The sequence below is a fragment of the Vigna umbellata genome, chromosome 10 (assembly GCF_029865625.1).
Source record: "Vigna umbellata cultivar VRB3 chromosome 10, Vumbellata_1.0, whole genome shotgun sequence".
NCBI classification, from domain to species: domain Eukaryota; kingdom Viridiplantae; phylum Streptophyta; class Magnoliopsida; order Fabales; family Fabaceae; genus Vigna; species Vigna umbellata.
This window is the reverse complement of record NC_142174.1, coordinates 25,501,374-25,526,635: the sequence shown is the minus strand read 5'-3', so window position 1 is coordinate 25,526,635 and position 25,262 is coordinate 25,501,374. Positions and strand designations below refer to the sequence as shown.

At 36.8% G+C, this 25,262-nt stretch overlaps 1 pseudogene; it reads right to left on the bottom strand.

Moving 5' to 3' along the window:
* Positions 1–239: 239 nt before the first annotated feature.
* On the bottom strand, positions 240–1,036 carry LOC148192233 (uncharacterized; annotated as a pseudogene).
* Between the last annotated feature and the right edge of the window lie 24,226 nt (positions 1,037–25,262).

Here is a 25,262-nt window from a genome sequence, read left to right as displayed (position 1 = left end):
AGCGGTACTTGCGGCTTCTCTTCTTTTGCACTTTTTGAGTTCTTTTCTGATTCCATCTCTATCCTTCTTCACTTCTTTCATCAAATTCACCTTAAAACCTACATAAAACACTGAAATCAAGCATAAACCTGTCCAACTCTCTTATTTCCAAAATATAAACAAAAGCATGATTCCAAGCTAGTTTCTAGGTGTTAAAGGTTGCTTTTAGTATCAATTTTAAGCATGAAAATAATAGTTTTTCAACTGTTATCAGTTGGCTGGCCTGACTCATCCACTGCACAATAGTGAGTAAAGTAAGCTGCATCCAGCTTCTTTCTTGGACGCTCTAGTGGTGGCCTAGAAACATCAATACCAGTAGCCTCAGAAAGATGGGTGACCAAGGAGAGATATCCCAAGGGTGAACACAGTAGAGGAAGATGAACCTTTGGATACTGATGTTCGTAACATGGGAGCATGGCTGAATGTTTGCATGAGAGAATGTCATCGAATACTTTGCTAGAGGCGTCAAATGGGGTCTAGTGATGTGAATGGGTGCCCCATACCTATTCCTCTGAAAGTTTCCTCTAGGGACACATAAGGTCCGCTCCACATCCTCATAATCCACTTCTTCTAGCATGGATGTGGCAAACTGACACTGCTCCCCCTCTCATTCTATACCAAGGAAGTAGTTAATAGCATCAGCAACAAAAGCAATCTTCTTTCCTCTCACATAGCTGAAATACGTCTCATCCTCTCCCCCCAATGCTTTTGCATTAGTGTAGAACTCTTTGACTATGTCAACATTGGCGAGAGAGGGGTAGACTGCCAGGTGGCCCAATTCTCTATTGTTTAGCTCCCTTTCAAACTGAGGTGCCAAAGAAGGTATGTTGGCCACCTTACTTTCCATCAGCAATCTCCTTCCCTCTACAGCTGGGAAGTATCTCTCATGAGTAGGAGTTCTGAACTTGTTTGAGTAGAACTGCTCCTTCTCCTTCCTCTTTGTTCCCTTTTCTTTGGTACCAAGGGTCTTAATCCTTTTGCCTGAAGAAGATGTCATTCCTGCACATAAAGATTCACAAAACAATCCCAGAATTCCTCAAGCATTAGTCCCCAAAAATCACAAACTCTTATTATTTAGAATGTGGGCAAAACAGAGAGCCCTCAACATCACCTATACAGAACCAAACAGCCATAAACATAATAGACCAGAAAAACTTAAAATCTGCCACTGCCGCTCGCTACTTGGGCGCCCCTTAGGGGGCGCTTAAGTGGTGCGCGGTGCAGCCAAGCGTAACCTTATTGTTTCTTTCCTTTTCCAAATTAGTTTCAACCTAGTTCATACCAAAATTAGCACACTTTAATCGGTCTAATCAAGGGGAAATCAAGCATAGACAGTATAAAGTATCAAAAATCAAACTTTCTCATCAAAATCTTTCAATAATATAACTTAAAAATGCTCAATCCATAACATAACAAGAACTTACTTGGTTTGGAGACAAGAAAGCAGAGATTGAAGCTCAAATTAAATGCACAAATCTGAACGCTAGCAGCCACACAATCCAAAAACCCCAAACTTTGCTGGTTGGAAAGTGCAAATCAAGTGAGAAATAGGGATTTTGGTGGAAAAGTGAAGGGGGAAAGTGAAGATAGAGCTTGGGAGAAGTGTTGAGGGAGGCTAGAGTGGGGAGAATCTGAGAGAAGAGCCTTGGGTGAACCCTAGAGTGTAAAAAGAATGAAGTGGGCTGAAATTCCGCTCAAGCCCTTAGTTAAAAACCAGATCTGCACTCGCGGGCGCTCAAGCGTCGGGCGGTACTTTTCCCTCTTTGCTTTTTTAGCTTGTTTTGGGTATTCCTGGCCCTGGGTTCTCAGATTTAACTTAGATTTTTCCATTTTCTTTTCCCTAGCCCTCACAACAACTCTCAAATCAATCCATTAATCTCTCTTCACCCCTCAAACATTTAGTTATTACAGACTAAGCACACTGGAATTAAACAAACAGAAACAGACATAACAAAATAAAAAAATATGCATAAATACTGGGTTGCCTCCCAGTAAGCGCTTCTTTAACGTCACTAGCTTGACCCAAAGCAAACATAAAATAAACAGAAAAAAAAATTGAAAACTTAAAGAAACAATAAACAAATAAAAGTTTGTAGAAGCACTAGGTTGCATCCCAACAAGCGCTTCTTTAACGTCAGTAGCTTGACCCAATAGGCTCATGTCACATCTTTGATCTTGGTGTTATCTTTTCCTTCTCTACACCAAAAGTCCTTCAGTAACTTCCTGTTCACCTTTTTTATTCTCTAGGAAATTGGAGATTCAATCTCTATTAGTCCATCAGTCCTGAGTTCTTTCACAATCCACATCTTTTTGTTGAATCTCACTGGAATGCCTGATGGACAAATTTATGAACACCAAAATATGATGTCACAAACTTGTTTTTCAATCAGCAAGTATGACCGAATCGTTCAAGTAATAAACTTGGTGAGACCAAGTATCGTTCTTCCCAAAGGACTCACGGCCTAGTTTAGTTGTGTGGTTTCTTGATTAGCTAAGACTTAAAGACGAACTATTTGGATTTTATATGCAAAAGACGAAAATTAAATATGTATGCATGAAGTTTTGATCAATGGCAAAAAACAAAAGATAAACACTTTCAATGAAATTTATGTATGAATATGTTGTTGGGGGTCAATTTCATCTTATCCACTCTCATATATTTTAGGAATTCAACATTCAAATCATCATTGTTAATGCCACTCTCTAAAGTACCTTTCAAGAAGGCTTCTCCCTAATCACGAGTTCATACAATTCCTAGCATTCCTAATGATCAGTTCATAAGTGCAGGAGCTTAACGACAACCAATATAATATTGGGAGAAATTCCCCGGATCTAGACTTCCCCGTACGCGCCCGTATCGACAAAACCAATAATCATGCATCGAATGAGTTAAACAATGCAAGCATTAAACAAAGAGGAAAAACCCTAACTAATGATGAAAGAAAGCATAAATCTTAAATAAAAGATGTAAAAACAGATTCCATATATGAGAGCTTCAAAAGATTACATTGATTCCCCAACAAACATACAGAGTTTAGTTCACCATATTCATGGTGAACCTAGATGAATAACAATGAAAGAAGGAAAGATAAAACCCTAAAAAGGTGAAGAGGAAGCCTCAGCATCCAAGATCCTCCTTCAAAGGGGTGGAAGAGAGAGTGTTTGCTTCGTTCCAGCCAAAGATCCCTAACCCTAGGAAACCCTAAAGCTTATATATTATTCGTAAATTACAGAAAATTAGGTCCAAGCCCATTAAAATGCCGCTCAGCGGTAAAATACCGCTCAGCGGTAAGTGCGTGTCACGTTTCTTCCCCTCAGCGGCCATTTTGCCCCTCAGCGGTCCTCCCGTGAGCTCCTGAGTGCCGCTCAGCGGTAAACTGCCGCTGAGCGGTGACTTCGGCTTCTCCTTTTGCACTTTTTGATGACTTTTCTGATTCCATATCTCTCCTTCTTCACTTCTTTCACCAAATTCACCTTAAAACCTGCACAAAAACACTGAAATCAAGCATAAACCTGTCCAGCTCTCTTATTTCTGAAAATATGAAGAAAAGCATGATTTCAAGCTAGTTTCTAAGTATAAAGGTTGCTTTTAGTATCAATTTTAAGCATGAAAATAACAGTTTTTCAACTGTTATCACAACCCCAAACTTAGAATTTTGCTTGTCCTCAAGCAAACAAGATGTAACTCCATCTTCAACCAATTCATATGATGGTTCACTTCATTCAAAAATCTTCTTTTTTTTTAGATAAGTAAAAACTTCAATCAAACTTATGACTAAGAGTTCAATCAAGATGTGCACATGCTTTAGTGTTTCACAAAATCAGTTAATACCCAACAAATGCTCTTTTTCATGAATGACCAATCAATTAAGCATGGATGTTCATGTGCTAATGGAATATTTCCTCACTAGGTAAAGTATTTCACTCAACACACAAGTGTGTTAGAATCGCTGCAGCGGAATTATTAGCGTTGAACAAACCAAGAGGGGGGGGTGAATTGGTTATATACTTTTATTGTGCCTTTTATTATTTTTCTCTTACTTTTTCTTACTGGGCGAATGATTAAATATAAATGACAGAGTAAGAGAAAGAGAAGAATTGCTCAGGTGATTTTATCCTGGTTCAGATCACTCGGATCCTACGTCCAGTCGCTTATCTCAAACAAGATAAACCTTTTTCACTAACACAAAACACTTACAAATATTAGTCACAAAGAAAAACAATTTGTAAGAGTTTAGAAATACCACCTCTCTTGAAACCAGAAGAGATGAACTTACACTTCCTTTGAATCTTCACAAAGGATGACCACCTCCTTCGAATGCTTCACGAAGGATGATTCTCTTCCAGGCACTTCCTCGGACACACCAATTGGATGAACAAGCTATTCCTCTGTCACCGCAGTAGCACTTCAGGACTTTGCAGACAAGAGTTTCCTTAGCTTCAACAATCTCACAGAGTTCTCAAAGAGTTCAGAGATCTTTTACACAAGGGAAGAGTTATTTTTGAGATAAAGAGTGAGCCATTTTATAGACTCAGCCTAATACCCTTCCATTCTTCGAAAACGGGCCATCTAACGCATTTAATCGATTAATAATGAGTACAACGGCTAGTTTTTCAAATCTGAAACCCCCAACGGCTAGTTTTTCAAATCTGAAACCCCCACCGGCTAGTGTTAATTGATTATTCTCAGGAATAATCGATTAACTAAATAAATCAAATATAAATTACAAGAATCAACCCTAATACATATTTGAGCACTATTACATGAACTTTGATTATTATAAAAGCTTTATAAAATACAGAGATCTTCAATTTGTCTTTATGAATCTTGACTTGTGCAAATCTGTTCATCATCAAAACTTTATCTTTGATTTTTGCTAACATTCTCCCCCTTTTTGATGATGATCAAAAATTCTTCTGAGTTTAAAGCTTTTTAATAATAATCTGGATAAAACACAACTTATGGAAGAAAAAGTGCATTAGTGAATAAACACAAATAAGCAAACACAAATAAGCAAATAAGCTTTAAACATTTTCTCCCCCTTTTTTATCATAATTAAAAAGTTGTGTTTGATGTTCTCCCCCTAAGATAATACTCCCCCTTAATAAAAGCATGTATGCATATGAGCTAAAAATATTTCAAATTTAAAGATTCATTCAAACATACACAATAGGATATTTAAAGCAAATAATTTTAGGATAAAGAACTTATAAAACATTGTTTAAACATACATTAAACTATATAACATAGGAATTTTAAAGCATACAAAAATATGGCTAGTTGATGGACAAATTTGTAAGCACCAAAATATGATGTCACAAACTTGTTTCACAATCGGCAAGTATGACCGAATCGTTCAAGTAATAAAACTTGGTAAGACCAAGTATCGTTCTTCCCAAAGGACTCACGGCCTAGTTTAGTTATGTGCTTTCTTGATTAACTAAGACTTACGAACGAAATATTTGGGTTTAAAATGCAAGACAGAAAATAAACATGTATGCATGAATTGATCAATGGCAAAGACAAAAGATAAACACTTTCAATGGAATATATGAATGAATATGTTGTTGGGGGTCAATTTCATCTCATCCACTCTCATACATTTTAGGAATTCAACATTCAAATCATCATTGTTAATGCCACTCTCTAAAGTACCATTCTAGATGGCTTCTCCCTAATCAAATAGTTCATACAATTCCTAGCATTCCTAATGATTAGTTTATTTTGCGCAGGAGCTTAAGGCAACCAATATAATATTGTCAGTATAATATTGAGAGAAATTCCCCGGATCTAGATTTCCCCGTACGTGTCCGTATCAACAAAACCAATAATCATGCATTAGAATGAGTTAAACAATGCAAGCATTGAGCAAAGAGGAAAAACCCTAACTAATGATGAAAGAAAGCATATGTCTTAATTCTAAGATGTACTCAACAAATCCATATATGAGAGCTTCAAGAGATTACTTTGATTCCCCAACAAACATACAAGGTTTAGTTCACCATATTCATGGTGAACCTAGATGAATAACAATGAAAGTATGAAAGAATAAACCCAATAAAGTGGAAGAGGTAGCCTTAGCATCCAAGATCCTCCTTCAAAGGGGTGAAAGAGAGAGTGTTTGCCTCGTTTCTGCCAAAGATGCCTAACTATAGGACGTGCAAGCCCTTATATACTAATCTAGAGTTACAAAAGATTACAAAAGTCCAAGTCCAAAAAGTGCCGCTCAGCGGTATTTACCGCTCAGCGGTGATTGCGCGTCTTCTTTCTTCCCCTCAGCGGCCATTTTGCCCCTCAGCGGTTCCAACGTCACCTCTTGAGTGCCGCTCAGCGGTAGTTTGCCGCTGAGCGGTGCCTTCGACTTCTCCTTTTTGCACTCTTTCTTGTCTTTTCTAATGTCCTCTCTCTTATTCTTCACTTCTTTCACCAAATTCACCTCAAAACCTGCACAAGAACACTTAAATCAAGCATAAACCTGTCCAGCTCTCTTATTTCTGAAAATATAAACAAAAGGCATGATTTCAAGCTAGTTTCTAAGTCTAAAGGTTGCTTTTAGTATCAACTTTAAGCATGAAAATAACAGTTTTTCAACTGTTATCACAACCCCAAACTTAGAACTTTGCTTGTCCTCAAGCAAATAAAATGTAACTCCATCTCCAACCAATTCATATGATGGTTCACTCATTCAAAATCCTCTTTTCAAGATAAGTAATAACTTCACTCAAACTTAAGACCAAGAGTTCAATCAAGATGTGCACATGCTTTAGTGTTCACAAAGTCATTTAAATTCCAACAAATGCTATTTTTCATGAATGATCAATCAATTAAGCATGGATGTTCATGTGCTTATTGAATATTTCCTCACTAGGTAAAGTGTTTCACTCAACACACAAGTGTATAAGAGGTAAAGTGTTTCACTCATTCACTCCACTATCACAATGTCACATGAATCAACTTTGCCTTTCATTTAACCACAATCAAATACATTCACAAGCATGCATCATCACAAGGACTTTTCAATGGCTTATAATGTGGCTGGGCTAACAAGAAAATTGGTTTTTCTGGATCACAAAATCCTTGAGTTAAGAGAATCATAACAACACAATCTTCTTATTCATTCCCAACTTTCTTTTGCCTTTGCTTTTGCATTTGCATTGAGCTTTGCTTCTTTTTCTTTTCTTTTCTTTGCATATTCTTACTTTTTAGCTCTTAGCTCAATGCTTTTTCCTTTTTCATGTTTCCCCAATAACCCCAAACTTGAACATTTAACAATACCATACAAGATCTTCTACTTAACTCAAGGTAAAGATTTTCAATCAAGGGTGTTCAGTGTATATTTAAGGCTAAGGGTTCAAAGGATAGAACACAACGTGTTCTCTTTTAGAAGGCTAACTTTATGAATTTGGCCAATAAAAAGGGTTTCAAAAACACGGCCTTTAATCATATGATGCAAAACAAGCAATTGATTCAATCATAGAAAACCTGGGCAAAGTCATTCATGCTTTCAAAGTAACAGCATTCAACAATAACAACTCTGGAGCTCAAAACCTCACATATAAGCTCATTCACATTTGACATGCACATCCTGCTTAATTTCACAATCACAATCATGATATTATGCATTTGTTCACAAAGCTTGTGAATCACCTGTATAAGCATTTTAATGTGCACATCATCTCAACATTAATCAATCAATAAGCATCATTCAATCATTACTTATCACACAATCACAGTTAATAGCAAACCATCATAAGGAACCAGGTGTTCAATAGAGTACATCAAACCCTAATCTAAAAACAAAAACAAATAAGTTCAGAAAACTTAAACCATAAAAGCATAATCATATGATAGCATTCATCAGTAAATGCTATCTCAGCTCCTCATCAGTCCGAGCTCTCTGTATCTTCCTCTTCCTCTTCATCATCATCTTCATCCATGTCTCGGGCTGAAGCTTCAGCTGCTTCAGCTCCTCCATGCCATGGTTTTCAATCTCTTTCCTGAAGAGGATGCCATTCCTGCATTCAAACATAAATCCAAAACCACAGAACATGATGTTAATCATTAGTAAACACAAAACAAAACTCCTTTTGAAGCTAAACCACCGCTGAGGGCTAGAATTTCCCCTCAGCGCCACCAGTGCCACATTCAAACACGCAACAAACCAGAAAAAGCAAATCTGGCAGAGTGCCGCTCAGCGGTAAATGCCGCTCAGCGGTGATCTGCAGATTTTTGCAAATCTCGTTTTTAAACTGTCCTAACTCCACCCAAATGCAATTTTCAGTTTTCCAGTTCATAATCAAGCAGTTTAATCGGTTCAAACATCAAATATATCATCAAATCATGCATAGAAATCAAAACCCCTAAATATTCATGCTTTGACAATCACAGTCAATTTCAAGAACCCTAGAATGAACAAAATGCATTTTACTTACTTGGGTGGAGATGCTAGATGATATGAGAATGCTTCCAAACTAGAATGCTCTCTTCCAACCCCAAACTTTGATAGCACACTAGTGTAAAAGTGAGTGGAAGAGAAATTTTCTAAAGAGGGAAGAGTAAAAAGATGTGGGAAACCTAAGAGGAGATATGTGGGAGTCTTAGTGCAGAGAAGAGCTTGAAAGAATATAAAAACGCGCAGCTTAGGGTTTAAAAATACCCCAATGGGCTCGGGTTCCGCTAAGGGGAACTTAAGCCCATCTGCGATAGTACCGCTCAGCGGTAATTGCCGCTCAGCGGCACTTTCGTGATGTGCCCTTCTCCTTCTTTTCTTGACCTACGTGCCTTCCTAGCATACCCCTCATAGGTTCCCTGCAATTCAATGTTAAAAATGCTTATGCAAATCCTAAAAATAAACAAACAGAAAACAATCAATCAACTGGGTTGCCTCCCAGGTAGCGCTTGTTTAACGTCACGAGCCTGACCCAAAATCCACCAACACCCATCAGTAGGTGTTTCAAACTTACCAGCACCCATCAGTAGGTGCAAAATCTTCTCACCAACACCCTTCAGTAGGTGTTACAAACTTAGTATCCTTCAGTAGATACTTAACCACCTAGCATCCTTCAGTAGATGCTAAATCCAACAAAATAATGTCCAGAATAATGTTTACAAATTACAAATTATAAAACCAAATCAAAAGTTTGTAAATCTACTGGGTTGCCTCCCAGCAAGTGCTTCTTTAACGTCACTAGCTTGACCCTGTTAAAGCTCACGTTCCATCTTCTTTATAATTGATGTAGTCCTTCCACCAACCTTTCAACTGCTTCCTTTGGACTGTTTTGGACTCTCTAGAATATGGAGACTCTATCTCTATCATCTCCTTCTCTTTAAAGCCTTTTATAACCCACAACTTGTTCTTGAGTCTTACAGGTATGCCAAGTTGGAGTTTTAATTTTTTCCAGTGTCTAGGAACTTCTTCTCCTTTTCCAATCTCTTCTACCTTGGGTGCCTGAAAATACAAACAATGGTTATCAGAAACCTCAAGATTTTTATTTTTACCTCTAGTTATGGGTGCATCTCGAAATGCAGCTTTATAACTGGCTTCTTCCTCCTTTGCTTGTGTTTCATCTTTGAAGACATCCACCACCACTCTCTCCTCTCCGTCTTGGAGAACCACTATACCTTCATTCACATCTATGATAGCCCTGGCCGTTTTCATAAACGGTCTTCCAAGTATAAAAGGTATCTTCTCGGTTTCCATCTTCATCACCACAAAGTCTGCCAAGAACTGAAGTTTGCCAACACAAACTACAATGTCTTCTGCAATCCCACATGGCTCCTTTGAAGATCCATCAGCCATTACAAGATTAACCTTTACAGGTTTTATTTCAACATGGCCAATTTGCTCCAATAGAGAATAAGGCATCAAGTTAACACTTGAGCCTAAATCAAGGAGAGCTTTCTTTACCTTTTTCTTCCCTATAATGCAAGGGATAGAAAAACTGCCTGGATCAGATGCTTTAGGAGGGAATGGCTCTTTTTTAACAGCTATACACTTCTTTGCTTCCTCATCTCTACGTCTTTTCTTTGTAGAGATGTTCTCATCAGATTTTGTGTAAACTGTGATTTTCTGTAGAATCTGCTCCCAAGGTGCTTCATTATCCAACATATTAAATAATTCTGTGAAATCCATTTGTTTCTCTTGATTTATTGGAAAAGGAAAATTATTTTCACTCTCTATTTCTCTTCTTTCTTCTGTTTCTTCTTCTTCCAACTCAATGATCTCTTCATTTACACTCTTGACCACTTTGCACTCTTCTCTGGGGTTAACCTCAGTATTAGCCCCAAAGTTTCTGTTGGGTCTTTCTTCCAATTGCTTGGTGATCTGACCCATCTGAATCTCCAAATTCTTTATAGCAGCTTCAGTGCTCTTTTGAGAAGATTCAGTTTTCTGGATGAATTGCTGAAGAGTTTCTTCCAACCTTGTTGATCTGTCATTAAGCATAGATAATTGTTGCCACAAGGTTGGTTGCTGCTGCTGCTTATTATACTGATTAGCCTGCCCAGTTTGTCCTTGGCCAATGCTTGGATGTGGTTTCCAACCCTGATTATAATTCCCTTGACGGTATGGAAACTGATTAGCCATGAAGTTACCATCCTCCAAGGCCTCCACTGGAAAAGCACACTGGCCATTTATGTGATCACCTCCACATAGTTCGCACAACTGGGTTTGTATCTGGGCAGCAGACTTCAACTCTTTAGGTAATTGAGCCAAAGTTTTTGTCAGAGTCTCTAGCTGTTGAGTTAGAATTTTATTCTGTGCTAGCAGAGCATCATGCGTTTGTAATTGTAGAACCCCTTTCTGTGGCATAGGAGCTCCTCTTTCATTGTGCAGCTCATTATCACTTGTAGCCATATTTTCAATGATTTCAGTTGCTTCCTCTGGAGTCTTCCATTTGATATTGCCTCCAGCTGAGGCATCTAGCATCATCTTGGTTTGTGAACCAAGCCCTCCAAGGAAAGTTAGGACTACTTCTTGATCTTCAAAGCCATGCGTGGGAGTTTTACGTAACAAGCTTTTATACCTATCCCATGCATGTCCAAGTGATTCTTCCATGCCCTGCTTGAATGAAGATATCTCTTGCTTTCCCTTAGTCACTTTAGATTGTGGGAAGTATTTATTCAAAAACTTTGCAACCACTGCTTCCCACTCCGTGAAACTTTCTTCTGGAAAAGAGTTCAACCAAAGCTTAGCATTGCCTCCCAATGAGAAAGGAAACAAGCTAAGTTTGATAGCTTCGTCTGGCACCCCATTAATCTTGACCGTGTTACAGATCTCATTAAATGTTGTAAGGTGCTCATATGGGCTTTCATGTGATAACCCATTAAATTGATTACTCTTTACCAGTTGAATTAATGCTGGTTTGACCTCCATGTTGGCTGCATTGACTCTAGGTCGAGCTATGCTATTGAAGTGCTGAGGTCCAGCAAGATTAGTGTAATCTGCAAGAGTTCTTCTAGCATTATTATTGTTCTCCATACTCCCTGTGCTATGAACAGAACCTTGTGGTGATGATTGTAGGAGAGTTTCAGGAGAAGGGAAAAGTTCTCTGGACGTTCTGATTCTTCTCCTCCTTCTACTCTCGTCTAGCCCTTCAAGTAGTGGTTCTGTTGTTTTCTTACTTCTAGTTCGAATTGCCTCCTGCATGCACAAGAAAACAAAACCCTAGAAAAGATTTGTTAGCACAAAAAGATATAGAAGAAAATAAAGATTGAAAAGATATAAGAAGATAAAAGATTTAGAAGATAGAATCAAATAAAATAGAATAAAACCTAATCTAAAAAATAAAATCTAATCTAAAAGATAAAATAAAATAAAATCTAACCTAACTTAAAAGATAGAATAAGAATAAAATAAAATCTAACCTAAAAAGATAAAAAGATAAAATCTAATAAAATAAAATAAAATCTAATCTAAAAAGATAAAATAAAATCAAATAAAAACCGAAAAATAAAAAACAGAAAATAAAAACAGAAAACAGAAAAACAGAAAACAGAAAACAGAAAACAGAAAAATAAAATAAAATCAAATAAAATACAAACTGAAAAATATAAACAGAAAAATAAAATAAGATAAAATAAAAATTCGAAATTTAAAAAAATAAAAAAAAAATAAGTCAAAGATAATCAATAATCACACAAATTAACCAGTTAAACCACGAGTCCCCGGCAACGGCGCCAAAAACTTGATGGACAAATTTGTAAGCACCAAAATATGATGTCACAAACTTGTTTCACAATCGGCAAGTATGACCGAATCGTTCAAGTAATAAAACTTGGTAAGACCAAGTATCGTTCTTCCCAAAGGACTCATGGCCTAGTTTAGTTATGTGGTTTCTTGATTAACTAAGACTTACGAACGAAATATTTGGGTTTAAAATGCAAGACAGAAAATAAACATGTATGCATGAATTGATCAATGGCAAAGACAAAAGATAAACACTTTCAATGGAATATATGAATGAATATGTTGTTGGGGGTCAATTTCATCTCATCCACTCTCATACATTTTAGGAATTCAACATTCAAATCATCATTGTTAATGCCACTCTCTAAAGTACCATTCTAGATGGCTTCTCCCTAATCAAATAGTTCATACAATTCCTAGCATTCCTAATGATTAGTTTATTTTGCGCAGGAGCTTAAGGCAACCAATATAATATTGTCAGTATAATATTGAGAGAAATTCCCCGGATCTAGATTTCCCCGTACGTGTCCGTATCAACAAAACCAATAATCATGCATTAGAATGAGTTAAACAATGCAAGCATTGAGCAAAGAGGAAAAACCCTAACTAATGATGAAAGAAAGCATATGTCTTAATTCTAAGATGTACTCAACAAATCCATATATGAGAGCTTCAAGAGATTACTTTGATTCCCCAACAAACATACAAGGTTTAGTTCACCATATTCATGGTGAACCTAGATGAATAACAATGAAAGTATGAAAGAATAAACCCAATAAAGTGGAAGAGGTAGCCTTAGCATCCAAGATCCTCCTTCAAAGGGGTGAAAGAGAGAGTGTTTGCCTCGTTTCTGCCAAAGATGCCTAACTATAGGACGTGCAAGCCCTTATATACTAATCTAGAGTTACAAAAGATTACAAAAGTCCAAGCCCAAAAAGTGCCGCTCAGCGGTATTTACCGCTCAGCGGTGATTGCGCGTCTTCTTTCTTCCCCTCAGCGGCCATTTTGCCCCTCAGCGGTTCCAACGTCACCTCTTGAGTGCCGCTCAGCGGTAGTTTGCCGCTGAGCGGTGCCTTCGACTTCTCCTTTTTGCACTCTTTCTTGTCTTTTCTAATGTCCTCTCTCTTATTCTTCACTTCTTTCACCAAATTCACCTCAAAACCTGCACAAGAACACTTAAATCAAGCATAAACCTGTCCAGCTCTCTTATTTCTGAAAATATAAACAAAAGGCATGATTTCAAGCTAGTTTCTAAGTCTAAAGGTTGCTTTTAGTATCAACTTTAAGCATGAAAATAACAGTTTTTCAACTATTATCACTAGTTTTTCAAAATTGCAAAACTGGAACGCATTTAAAAATTCAATCCTAAGATATTTCTAAAAATTCTTAGATCTCTTCTAATGTTTACCCCTTTAGATATGCCTCCAACTTCGTAATGATAATCCTCTAGGTTGTTTCCACATTTTGTTTAGATCTTCATCTTGAGGATTGTCATCATTCTTCGCTTCATTTGTTGTCTTCTACAAATCTTCATCATTGCCTGCATCTTATTCAACTGACTCAAGAGGTTTTGCCTCAAGGTCTACAATTTCATGAAAGACAACATGCACACATTCTTCTATTTCAAATGTTTTCCAATTGAAAACTATATGTGCTTTGTATATTAGAAGATATCCAAAAAAAATAGTTTCATCGGCCTTGGAATAAAATTTTCTTAAATTTTGTTTTAAAGAAATTCTAAATTTTAAACAATAGGTACCCAACTACTTGTATGGGTCCTTTGGGTTAGATTTAGAAAAAAGAAATCATTTTACAACCCAAACATATCTACCACTTGGAACACCATAATGCTTAATTTTACATTTATTTGAAGTATGACCCTTTTTCATACAATAAAAGCATGATACAAAGTTTGTGTTCCTATAAGTTGTTCCTTTTTCTACCCATGTTCTACGGGTTCTATTTTTAATTTTAGGAACATACTTATTTTTAACAATCTTATTTTCGTTATTTTTACTACATTCTCCTAAGGTTGTGTGTTCTAGTAGTTTCTTAAAATTTTCACAAGAAGCACATTCATCACTACTAGTAAATTTACCCTTTTCAAAAAATAAAACTTTATTTTTCAAATCTTTATTTTCTTCAAAAATATTTTCAAAATTTAATTTTAAATTTTTATTTTCTTCAAGAATATTTTCAAAGTCTGATTTCAAATTTTTATTTTCTTCAGAAATATTTTCAAAATATAATTTTAAATTTTTGAAATCCTTTTTCAATTTCTTATGAGCTTTATCTAATTTTACAAATTCTACTATTAAAGCAGCATAAGTTTCATGCAATTCATCTTCACTAATTTGACTATAATTATCAGAATCGCTAGATGTACTACTTGACTTCCAGCGTCGTCGTTCACCACTAAACAAATGTTTGCTTCTTCATCAGATTCGCTCAAATCGGAAATTGTTTCGTTGTCATCTTCCCATGCAATGTAGGCCTTCTTTTTCTTGAAGAATCTTTTCTCCTTTTTGTCTTCACTCTTCTTTTGATTTGGGCAGTCTGCTTTTAGGTGCCCCCTTTCTCCGCAACCATAACATTTATAGTGTGAGGAAGATCCTTGATTTTCTTTCTTTTCGAATTTTAATCTTCCTTTGTCTTTTGATTTCATGAACCTGTTGAGCCTTTTTATCATGAGTCTCAAATTTTCTTCTTCGTCTGAGTCTTCATCTTCCGATTTACCTTTGCTTCTTTCAACCTCCGACTTTAATGCCAAACTCTTCTTGTTGTTTTTGGCTTTTGCTTCTTCTTCATCAAGTCTTCCAAGATCTAGTTCATGTTCCCTCAACTTTCCAAAGAGTGCCGCCATAGTCATGGTGTTGAGGTTCTGTGACTCCGAGATTGCAGTCACCTTTGGTTGCCACGACCTGTCTAAAGACTTCAAGATTTTAATGTTAAGTTCATCGGTATCAAATGACTTACCCAGTCCAATGAGATGATTGACAATGTTGGTGAAGCGTTTTTGAACGTCTGAAATTGTTTCTCCTTGCTTCATTCGAAACATTTCATACTCTTGGATTAAGGAGTTCTTCCTTGCCCTCTTTACATCATCTGTTCCTTCATGCGTCACTCTGAGTACGTCCCACATTTCTTGAGCAGTTTTGCAGACAGAAACCCTGTAGAACTCATCAACAGTCAACGCTGATGCAATGATATTCCGGGCTTTCACATCATTCTGAAATCTTTTCTTTTCTTCAATGGTCCATTGACCACGGGGCTTTGGTTCCTGTGTATTGTTAATAGGAACAGAAGAGCCAGACGCAATAACATCTCAAATTTCACAATCAATAGATTCAATAAATATTTGCATTCTTACCTTCCAGAATGCATAGTTCTCACCTGTGAATAGTGGGGGTCTATTGATTGATGCACCCTCTACAAAGGTTTGATGTGATCCTGCCATTTGAATGACTATCAAAGCAAGCTCTGAAACCAATTGTTAGAATCACTGCAGCGGAATTATTAGCGTTGAACAAACCAAGAGGGGGGGGTGAATTGGTTATATACTTTTATTGGGCCTTTTATTATTTTTCTCTTAATTTTTCTTACTGGGCGAATGATTAAATATAAATGACAGAGTAAGAGAAAGAGAAGAATTGCACAGGTGATTTTATCCTGGTTCAGATCACTCGGATCCTACGTCCAGTCGCTTATCTCAAACAAGATAAACCTTTTTCACTAACACAAAACACTTACAAATATTAGTCACAAAGGAAAACAATTTGTAAGAGTTTAGAAATACCACCTCTCTTGAAACCACAAGAGATGAACTTACACTTCCTTTGAATCTTCACAAAGGATGACCACCTCCTTCGAATGCTTCACGAAGGATGATTCTCTTCCAGGCACTTCCTCGGACACACCAAGGATGAACAAGCTATTCCTCTGTCACCGCAGTAGCACTTCAGGACTTTGCAGACAAGAGTTTCCTTAGCTTCAACAATCTCACAGAGTTCTCAAAGAGTTCAGAGATCTTTTACACAAGGGAAGAGTTATTTTTGAGATAAAGAGTGAGCCATTTTATAGACTCAGCCTAATACCCTTCCATTCTTCGAAAACGGGCCATCTAACGCATTTAATCGATTAACATAAATATTAATCGATTAATAATGAGTACAACGGCTAGTTTTTCAAATCTGAAACCCCCAACGGCTAGTTTTTCAAATCTGAAACCCCCAACGGCTAGTGTTAATTGATTATTCTCAGGAATAATCGATTAACTAAATAAATCAAATATAAATTACAAGAATCAACCCTAATACATATTTGAGCACTATTACATCAACTTTGATTATTATAAAAGCTTTATAAAATACAGAGATCTTCAATTTGTCTTTATGAATCTTGATTTGTGCAAATCTGTTCATCATCAAAACTTTATCTTTGATTTTTGCTAACAAAGTGTATAAAAGGTGATCACTCATTCACTCTACTATCACAATGTCACATGAATTAACTTTGCCTTTCATTTTACCACAATCAAAAACATTCACAAGCATGCATCATCACAAGGACTTTTCAATGGCTTATAATGTGGCTGGGCTAACAAGAAAATTGGTTTTTCTGGATCTCAAAATCCTTGAGTTAAGAGAATCATAACACACAATTATTCTTATTTTTCCCAACTTGCCTTTGCATTTGCATTGAGCTTTACTTCTTTTTCTTTTCTTTTCTTTTTCTTTGCCTATACTTCCTTTTTGGCTCTTAGCTCAATGCTTTTCCTTTTTCATGTTTTCCCAATAACCCCAAACTTGAACATTTAACAATACCACAAAATATTTTCTACTTAACTCAAGGTAAAGATTTTCAATCAAGGGTTTCAGTGTATGTTCAAAGCTAAGGGTTCAAAGGATAGAACAATAAGTGTTCTCTTTTAGTGGGCTAACTTTATGAATTAGGCCAATAAAAAGGGTTCCAACAAATGGCCTTGATCATATGATGCAAAACAAGCAATTGATTCAATCATAGAAAACCTGGGCAAAATCATTCATGCTTTCAAAGTAATAGCATTCAAACATAACAACTCTGGAGCTCAAAATCTCACATATAAGCTCATTCACATTTGACATACACATCCTGCTTAATTTCACAATCACAATCATGATATCCTGCATTTGTTCACAAAGCTTGTGAATCACCTGTATAAGCATTTTAATGTGCACATCATCTCAACATCAATCAATCATAAGCATCATTCAACATTACTTATCACACAATCACAGCTAAGAGCAAATCATCATAACAAACCAGGTGTTCAATAGAGTACATCAAACCCTAATCTAAAAACAAAAACAAATAAGTTCAGAAAACTTAAAGCACAAAAACATAAACACATGATAGCATTTATCAGTAAATGCTATCTCAGCTCCTCATCAGTCTGAGCTGTCCTCTGTATCTTCCTCTGAGATTTTTAGTTTGTACCATCACATCCTCCACCACACCAAAGGGCTTTTTGGTGGATCCATCCGCCATAAACAGAGTCATCTTTGCAAGCTGGACTTCAAGACCACCAATCTTTTCAAAAATAGATAAGGGCATCAAATTGATACTGGACCCTAAATCAATTAAGGCTTTCCCTATTTTATGGCTCTTGATAGTGCAAGGAATGGTGAAACGTCTTGGGTCTTTAACTTTAGGAGGAGGTGCCTTCTACAATATCACATTGCACTCTCCATGTACCTCAATTGTTTCCTCCTCTAAATATTTCTTTCTTTTGAGGAGCTTCTTCAAAAACTTAGCATATTAAGGAATCTGCTGCAATGCATCAGACACAGGAATTTTAATCCCTAATTTTCTGAAAATTTCTTCAAAACACCCTAATTGCATCTCTTTTTCTTTCCCTGAACTTTCTTTAGGGTGATCAATAGTTTTCTCAATTTTTTTCTCTTTTCTCTCACTCTTTTTTTTTTTCTTTTCTCTCTTCTAACTCAACTCTCTCTTTTCTCTCAACTTTTTCTTTTCTCTCTTCTTTTTCTTCCCTCTCTTTTAACTCAACTTTTTCTTTTCTCTCTTCTTTTTCTTCCCTCTCTTTTAACTCAACTTTTTCTTTTCTCTCTTCTTTTTCTTCCCTCTCTTTTAACTCAACTTTTTCTTTTCTCTCTTTCTCTTTCTCTTTTTCCCTCTTATTTTCTACACTCACAATAACCTTGCATTCTTCCTCTTATTTTGTGAAATAATGTTGAGAAAAAAAATGAATAAAATAAAATTAATAATTGTTTTAATGTTAACTTACGAAAGGAGTCGAAATAGTAGTTAAATATAATTATTTGTGTTATTATATTAATGAATGGAGCTTGGTCTAGTAGTTGTTGGGTTTATACATGGTCTTTAAGTTCAAACTCTTCCAAGACTAAATAGATTCCTAACTTTTTGTATTTCCATCTTAACACTTGTGGGTCCCACAATGAGGTAAGAAAGAAGGATTTGAAATTCACTTGATCTTGAGTTTGTGATTTCAACGTTAATCACCGTGTGAAGCCATGAATGAATTTGGTTGCTATTTTCCTTGTGTGTATCATCACTAGTGGAAAAATAGCGTATAACGTCACACATTTAACGTCTAACCACTAAATAACCAACGTTAAAAATGACCGGTGACAATTTTGTAAATAAATGCAATTATTAAATGTCGTTTAGAATTATAATTCGACGTAAGACGATATAAAACGTCGAATGCCTCAGCGTTAGACGTCAAAAGGCTAGTGAATTCAATAAAAATTTGAGCGGGAGATTGAAAATTCATTCACTTTATCTTAGCGCGCGAGACCCTTTTCTCTGCTTAAACTTTTCTCAAACGAAGTTTGACGACCATCACATGTAATCTTTCTTTCATTTGATACAAATGCATGTTAATTAACTACTTTAGGTATGATTTTCGTTTGTTTTCACCGATTATTTTCGTCTTTTTGTCCTTCATAGGCGCATTTTGCTTTCTCTCTCACTGGTGGCAACACTTTATTCCGATGAAACCACCTTTTAAAGGTTAGTTTTCGTTTTCGTTTTGAAGAACTAATTTGTTAAACTTGTTTGTTGTTTTTTTTTTGTTGAATTTGTTTGTTGTTGTTTGGTTGAACTTGTTTGTTGTTGTTGTTTGATTGAACTTTTTTTTTGTTTGTTCTTTGTTATTGTTATTTGTTGTTGATCCTATATTACCGTTCATAGTTTTGCTTTTCAGGTTTCGTAGAGTTGTTAAAAAGGATTACAATTAATTAAAAAAATAAAAAAAATTGATTAACGTCGTATATGTTCAAAATTTGACGTTAAATTAACATCGTATATTGAAAAAATTCGACATTAAATTAACGTCAGATTTTTTAAATTCGACGTCAATTTAATGTCTTCCGATATGACGTCGTTCTCGAATTCGACGTGAAAGGACAAAAATATTCTACATTGTACGCTGTTTTTGTACTAGTGCATGCATTAAATGAAGAAAGAGAAAAGGGTAAATGTGTAGTATTATTTTATATTTTTATGCATGAGCCCGGGCGGTAAGCGATGGTCTTCTACGCCCAAGCGTCAGAGATGATGCCAAAGCTTCGTGCATCCGGCGCTCAAGCGCCCAAAAAGGGGCGCCTGGGCGGTGAGCGGTACTCTTCTGCACTCAAGCCTCCAAAAAGGGCGCCCAAGCTTCGAGCACTCCTCCCTTCTGGTGCTTTTCCAGCCTTTCTGAGCTCCATCTCCATGGCACTTCATCCCTGCTTTCCATATTATCTCATTTTCTTATCGAAACAAGGGAAATTAGTTATAAAATCGTTAGATTCAACCTCAACTCTCTTATTCACACAACTTAACAGAAAAACATGATTCCAAGCAAGTTTCTAAGCAGAAAAGGGTGCATTTAGTATCAAAATTACATCATAGATAACGGTATTTTCAACCGTTATCAATTTTCCCTCTCCTTCCATCTCTATTCACACATCCCAATCTCAATGGTTGATTCCAGAAGATCACGCAGAAGGCCAGTTGGTGCTTCATCTTCCAGACCAGTGCCCCTCGTTCGGCAACCATTGATGGTTGGATCTGAGATCAGGAGAAGCATGCTGAGTACGTTCACTTCTCGCAAGAACGACAGATAATGGCGGCAAAATTCTTAAGCCTTGATTTCTACAGATTCTATGGATTTCGGTTTCCAGATTTATTTGGCACTCAAGGTCTCACGCATCTCGTTGAACAAAAGGGATGCATATACCCTGACCTCATCTGTGTCTTCTATTTTAATCTGCATTACCGCGATGGGATCTTCACAACAAAGGTAAAGGGGGTGCCAACTATTTTGGACGATGATATCTGGACAAATGTTGCACAACTAACTATCTGGGATGATGCTGTCAAAGTTGATAACGGTTTAAAATACCGTTATTTGTGATGTGATTTTGATACTAACTACACAATTTTCTGCTTAGAAACTTGCTTCGAATCATGTTTTTCATTATGTTGTGCGAATAAGAGAGTTGAGGTTATAATTGATGATTTTATCACTAAATTCCCTTGATTTTGTAGGCTATTGGAATGATTTGAAGGAAGAGTTAAAGTACCAAATAGTTGGAATGCAGAAAAGTCAACCAAAGTGCAGAAAAGTCAACCAGAGTGCAGAAAAGTCAACCAAAATGCAGTTCGCGAGGCTTGGGCACCCTGTTTGGAGGCTTGAGCGCCAGAAATCGATGTCCACCGCCCGGGTGCCATAAATGGACCGCTCGAGTGTCATGCGTCGTGGATTAGGCCCAGTTTTTGCTCTGTTTCAACTCTTTTGGACCAAGCCCTGTTTCTACTCTTTTCCGACTTTATTTAAAGGACCCAAACGCTCTAGGTTTTGTATCTCTGGCTGGAGCAACACAACAGCACACTCTTCTACTCTCCAAAGGCGGATCAGGAGGCGGGAGCTTCCTCTTCTACTCTTAGGGTTTCACTATCTCATGCTTTTCCATTATTCATCTACTTTCTCCATGTCTATGGGGAACTGAACTCTATTTGTTGTTAGGGGATGATGTAACCTTGTGAACTCTCATGTATTTGAATTGATTCTTAATTTATATGCTTTTTCATTAATTGTTAGGAAATTCATCTGTTTCAATGCTTGCTCTATTTAACTCATTTAGTAGCATGATTTATGAATTGCATGAGTGATGAGGTTGCTCCAGCAAGTGTGATGGGTTGAATGCAGCGGAAGATGGAAACCAAAGTTGGGCAGCGGAAATGCAGAATGAAATTAGTGGCAGTAGAGGAGGTGCTTGGTGTTTAGCAGCAATGTGTAAAGGTGAAACAATGGTTGTTGATGGTGGGAAAAGAGCTTAAGGTGAAGTGGGTAAACTAGCTCAGGCGGCCTTCACTGGAAGGAAGCTAGGTGGAAGAGGGAAAGCACAAGCAGAGTGACTTTTGGGCAAAGTTTGGTTGCTGGAAATGCTTCAGCATGATAAACTCTCATTTCATTCAAAAGTCCTTTTACAAAGATAGCTGCCATGATTTTATAGGCTAACCATGAAGCTGCAGCGAGAAAGTAATGGACCGAGAATGATGGATCAGTTGCCATGTGGTGACCCATGTGTAAAATATGAAGGCCTTCTAGAAAGGCTTATTAAAAATGTGCTAAAAACCAAATATGCCCTGGTGTTGAGGTTGCTATGGTGCTTAGCAAATAATGGTAGTGCAGCTAGCAACTTGGACATTCATATGGACAAATTTGCCCCTTCTCTTGGTATCTCCAAATTCCACTTAAAATAAAGGAAAAGAACTTGCCCTATTGTATCCATATCTTCAAGCTCTTCTTGGATTCTTCTAGCCATACTTCTAGTAATGGGTCCCTGCCTTAAGTCATCATCTCCTTCCCCTTGAAGAGGATTTGTCTAAAACGATCCACAACCACAAAAATAGAATCAAAGCCCCTGGAAGTTTTTGGTAGTCCTAAGACAAAATCCATACTAATATCTTCCTAAGGAGTTGAAGCAATGGGTAAGGTTGTATAAAGACCATGAGGCATTGCTTTAGTTTTGGATGCTAGACAAGTAATGCACTTAAAACAATGCCTTTGAACTTCTCTCCTCATGTGGGGCCAAAAGAATTTTTCTTTTAGCATGCTTAAGGTTTTATCAACCCCAAAATGCCCCATCAACCCTCCCTCATGCATCTCTTTGACAAGGAGTTTTCTTTGTGAACCTTGGGGTATACAAATTTTGCCCTCTTTGAAAAGATACCCATCTCTCACATAGAATCCTCCTTGTGGTTTTTGCAAACATTCCTCATATAAGGTGGCAAACTCACTATCTTGAGTATATAATTCTTTTATGTTATCAAACCCCAGAATTTGAGCTCCTAAAGTGGCTAGTAAAATATTTCTCCTTGACAAAGCATCCGCCACTATATTAGACTTCCCTTTCTTGTATTTGATAACATAAGTGAATTGTTCAATGAACTCAAGCCACTTAACATGTCTCTTTTGCAACTTGTGTTGGCTCTTCAAATATTTTAGTGATTCATGATCACTATGAATAATAAACTCCTTGGAAACAAGATAGTGTTCCCAAGTTTGAAGAGCCCTCACAAGAGCATAGAGCTCTTTGTCATAGGTAGGGTAATTACAAGAAGCACCATGAAGTTTTTCACTAAAATAAGCAATTGGGTGGCCTTCTTGTAATAACACAGCACCTATTCCATGTCCAGAAGCATTACATTCTAACTCAAAAGTTTTGGCAAAATTTGGAAGAGCTAGAATGGGAGATTGCGTGAGCTTCGCTTTAAGTAGCTCAAAAGCCTTTTGTTGTTTTTCTACCCAAGTGAATGCAACATCCTTCTTCACCAACTCATTGAGAGGTGAAGCTAGACTAGAGAAGTTAGGCACAAATCTTCTGTAAAAACTTGCCAATTGATAACAGTTGAAAAACTGTTATTTTCATGCTTAAAATTGAGACTAAAAGCAACCTTTAACACTTAGAAACTAGCTTGAAATCATGCTTTTGGTCATATTTTTAGAAATAAGAGAGTTGGACAGGTTTATGCTTGATTTCAATGTTTTATGCAGCTTTTAAGGTGAATTTGGTGAAAGAAGTGAAGAAGGATAGAGATGGAATCAGAAAAGAACTCAAAAAGTGCAAAAGGAGAAGTCGCAAGTACCGCTCAGCGGCAGTTTACTGCTGAGCAGCACTCAAGAACTCACGTTGGATCCGCTGAGGGGTGAAAATGCCGCTGAGGGGGAAGAATCAACTCACGCACTTACCGCTGAGCGGCACTATTTTGGGCTTGGGCCTAATTTTCTATATATTTTAGAATAGTATATAAGCTTTAGGACGTCCTAGGGTTTGTATCTTTGGCTGAGATGAAGCAAACACTCTCTTTTCCACCCCTTTAAGGAAGATCTTGGATGCTCAGGCTACCTCCTCATCTTTCTAGGGTTCTATCTTTCATTCTTTCATTATTGTTCATCTAGTTTCACCATGAATATGGTGAACTAAACCTTGTATTGTTGTTGGGGAATCAATGTAGTCTTGTGAAACTCTCATATATGGAATTTGTTTTAACATCTTATATTAAGATACATGTTTTCTTTCATCTTTAGTTAGGGATTTTCCTCTTTGCTTAATGCTTGCTCTGTTTAACTCATTCATTGCCATGATTATTGATTTTGTCGATATGGGAACGTACGGGGAAATCTAGATCCGGGGAATTTCTCCCAATAGCATATTGGTTGCCTTTAAGCTCCTGCACTTCAGAACTAATTACTAGGAATGCTAGGAATTGTATGAACTCGTAATTAAGGATAGGCCTTCTTGCAAGGTGATTTAGAGAGTGGCATATCAATTGATGAAAAGAATGATGAATTCCTAAAAGTATATGAGAGTGGATAAGATGAAATTGATAACCCCAACAACATACTCATCCATCTAATTCATTAAAGTGTTTGTTTTCCTCTTTTCCATTGATCAAATTCATGCATACATGTTTAATTACTGTCTTTTGCATTTAAACCCTACAATCAATCGTTAACAAGTCTTAAATAATCAACAAATCATATAGCTAACTAGGCCGTGAGTCCTTTGGGAAAACGATACTTTGTCTTACCTAGTTTTATTACTTGATACGATTCGGTCACACTTGCTGATTGTTAAACAAGTTTGTGGCGCCGTTTTTCGGTGTTCATAAATTTGTCATCAAGTTTTTGGCGCCGTTGCCAGGGACTCGTGGTTTAACTAGTTTATTTGTGTGATTACTGATTATCTTTGACTTGTTTTTGAATTTTGAAATTTGAATTTCTGTTTTTATTTTTTCTGTTTTTATTTTTATTTTATTTTATTTTATTTTATTTTTCTGTTTTTATTTTTTTTTGTTTTTATCTTTTTATATCTGAATCTTATATCTTCTTTTATATCTTTTTGTGCTAACCAATTCTTCTAGGGATTTGTTTGTTTGTGTATACAGGAAACAATCCGAACTAGGAGCAAGAAAACTGCAGAACCTCTTCTTGAAGGTTTAGACGAGAGTAGACGGAGGAGAAGAATACGTACATCTAGAGAACTTTTTCCTTCTCCGGAAACTCTATTACAACCATCACCACAAGGTTCTGACCATAGCATTGAAAATATGGAGAATAATAATGCCAGAAGAACTCTTGCAGATTACACAAATATAGCTGGACCTCAACATTTTAATAGCATAGCAAGACCGAGGGTCAATGCAGCCAACATGGAGGTTAAACCAGCATTAATCCAACTGGTGAAGAGTAATCAATTTAATGGGTTGTCTCACGAAAGCCCATATGAGCACCTCACAACTTTTAATGAGATCTGCAACACGGTGAAAATAAATGGGGTGCCAGACGAAGCAATCAAACTTAGCCTGTTTCCATTCTCATTAGGAGGCAACGCTAAGCTTTGGTTAAATTCTTTTCCAGAAGGAAGCTTTACAGAGTGGGAAGCAGTGGTGACCAAGTTCCTAAACAAATACTTTCCATAATCAAAGGTGAATAAAGGAAACCAAGAGATTTCATCATTC